Source organism: Cebus imitator, unplaced genomic scaffold (assembly GCF_001604975.1).
Source record: "Cebus imitator isolate Cc_AM_T3 unplaced genomic scaffold, Cebus_imitator-1.0 Scaffold629, whole genome shotgun sequence".
NCBI lineage: Eukaryota > Metazoa > Chordata > Mammalia > Primates > Cebidae > Cebus > Cebus imitator.
In genome coordinates, this window is record NW_016107944.1 from 118,885 (window position 1) to 122,047 (window position 3,163).

Sequence of the window (3,163 nt, forward strand, 5' to 3'; positions counted from 1 at the left end):
AAATCATTCTATTATAAAGATACATGCACACGTATTTCCTCACTGCGGCACTGTTTACAATAGCAAAGACCTGGAACCAACCCAAATGCCCCCATCAATGACAGACTGGACAAGAAAAATGTGACACCTATACACCATGAATACTATGCAGCCAGAAAAAAAGATGAGTTCTGTAATCCCAGCACTTTGGGAGGCTGAGGAGGGCAGATCACAAGGTAAAGAGATGGAGACCATCCTGGCCAACATGGTGAAATTCCATCTCTACTAAAAAAGATACAAAAATTAGCCAGGTGTGGTGGCACGCGCCTGTGGTCCCAGCTACTCGGGAAGCTGAGGCAGAAGAAATGCTTGAACGCAGGAGGTGGAGGTTGCAGTGAGCCGAGATTGCGCCACTGCACTCCAGCCTGGTAACAGAGCAAGACTCTCAGAAAAAAATAAAAAAAAATTAAAAAAATAAATAAATAAAAAGATGAGTTCGTGTCCTTTGAAGGGAAATGGAAAAATCTAGGGACATGAATGAATCTGGAATCTGGAAGCAAACTGACACAAGAATAGAAAAACAAACACTGCATGTATTCACTAATAGGCGGGTGTTGAACAATGAGAACACATGGACACGGGGCGGGGGAGCATCACACACTGGGGTCTGTTGAGGGGGTGTAAAGGAGGGGCAGTGGGGGGTAGGAAGGATGGGAAGGGATAACATGGGGAGAAATGCCAGACATAGGTGACGGGGGATGGAGGCAGCAAACCACATTGCCATGTATGTACCTATGCAACAATCCCGCATCATCTGCACATGCACCCCAGAACCTAAAGTACAATAAAAAATAAAGAATAAAGGTGCAGAGTACTGAAGAGAATATAATCCAAATTTATTAAAAATATAAAAAGAACCCTATACATATTTATGAGTAAAGAAAAATGTACACACCATTAACACTGATTTCCTCACAGGTGGTAATAAGGGAAAAGAATAATATTTTTCTTCACACATCTCCAGTTTGTTATTAGTATACCTAAATATTACTTCATAATTAAAAAATCCAATACATTAAGTCACCAATCTATTCATATTTAAATGTCAACAAAACATATCTAGACTTTAAGTCCAGACTATGTTTTCTGAGACCCTAGAGTTTGAAAAATTTATGCAAAATTAGCATTTTTACTCCATGCCTCTTGTTCTAATAATGAAATTATTCATATTCCATGTCAACCTCCTGTTTACAACTTACAGTCCAGCTTTTTTCTACCTCAAATTCTAGTTACTTGATATGGCTCTGAAGTGCTGAAATTGTATTCGGAAAAAAATGTAGACTAAAACGACATAAAGGCCCTGCAGAAACATAGCTGGTGGATTAAAACTAAGCAGCAGACGCTTCTATATGATAACGTTTATTTTGCACTTCATAAATGCTTACAGATAAAAATATTCAACAGTACCTAACAACAGGTCAAAATGTGGGGTGCAAATACAGCGGCGCCTTTTAAGGTGAGGTTGCAGTTTTCTTGTTTATATTTGAAAACATCCACCAACTGAATTTTAAATAATCCTAAGAATTCTGAATCTGAGGTAAAGAGCTCCCGAAATATAAATTTCGGTCCTACTCACAAGTATCTAAGTTATTTTTACAGAGACCTCAATGTCTCTTCTTTCTCATGCCAAGCTAATTTTTCTAGTGATTCTATGCTGTCCAGTTTGACACCCCAAAGTATCTTCCTGAGTTTAAAAGAGCATTCCTATTCCTAATTTTCCTTTTACTCTTGTCTTGTCTCATTCTTTGGATAACGTAGCTAACAGCTCCATGCTTTGTACACTGTAAACCAGTTCCTCACATGAGAATTGCAGGTTTCTGCCTGATGGAAATTGCTGAATTGGATTTGGATCTTCACAAACACACACATTTCCAGCAGTTTAAAATCGTATTTTGACTTGTGGATCCCTCTGAGTTGACCACTAAGTTTCCAAGGTGAGTTTCATCCATGAAGCTTTTGGTATAGTTGTCATTCAATCGTTTTCCATTAGATTTCTATTGCCGTTGTCACCGTGCTTACCTATCTGGCTTAACAACATCCTTTATGATCTATCAAACATCTACTTATGTTTAGCCCAGCAAGATTTTGGAAATCAACCCAACGCTTGGGGGCACCTTGTTTCAAACGAGGTAATGAAGTCAGACTCTGAGTGATGAGGCTCAATCAAGACACCACAGATGGGGCCGGGCACAGGGGCTCATGCCTGTAATCCCAGCATTTTGGGAGGCCGAGGTGTTTGGATCACTTGAAATCAGGAGTTCGAGACCAGCCTTACCAATATGGTGAAATCACGCCTCTACTAAAAATACAAAATTAGCCAGGTATGGTGGCAGGTGCCTGCAATCCCAATTACTTGGGAGGCCAAGGCATGAAAATTGCTTGAATCCGGGAGATGAGAGTTGCAGTGAGCTGAGATCGCACCAGTGTACTCCTGCCTTGGGCAACAAGAGCAAAACTCCATCTTGTCGAACTTTCTGACTTCTTTGGAATACAGCATCACACAGACGGCTTCCTATTTTGCCTTGAGCTATGTGAATTCCAAGATCATCAGATACCACAGTCAAAAGGAAGCAGAGAAATGAATGCCAAAATGCAGAACTCGGGCCTTAGGGGCCGGGCACGCTGGCTTACGTGTGTAATCCCAGCACTTTGGGAGGCCGAGATGGGCAGATCACCTGAGGTCAGGAGTTCGAGACCAGCCTGACCAACACGGTGAAACTCCATCTCTACTAACAATACAAAAATTAGCTGGGCATAGTGGCAGATGCCTGTAATTCCAGCTACTTGAGGGGCTGAGGCAAGAGAATCACTTGAACCCAGGAGACAGAGGTTGCAGTAAGCCGAGATCATGCCATTGCACTCCAGCCTGGGCAACAAGAGCGAAACTCCATCTCAAAAAGAAAAACAACAACAACAACAACAAAAGAACCTGGGCCTGTGCTGCGCCAGCTCCGCCACTGCGCCCTCTCAGTGCTCCAGCTGCAAATCACTTTTTCTTGAGACTTGTACTTTTTTTCAATACAACTTCATTTTATACTCCAAATAAAAGATGGCTGAATCTTTTGAGAAAAAGTAAAAAGAGGGAAACATCATCTCTGATCATACAATGAGCTGATCCCAAAAT

At 41.4% G+C, this 3,163-nt stretch overlaps 1 protein-coding gene across 2 annotated transcripts in view; it reads right to left on the bottom strand.

Annotated features, from left to right (window-relative positions):
- SPECC1 (sperm antigen with calponin homology and coiled-coil domains 1) overlaps nucleotides 1–3,163 on the bottom strand; it is a 269,791-nt gene that overhangs the window by 102,227 nt on the left and 164,401 nt on the right. The gene's annotated exons all lie outside the window — the stretch shown is intronic.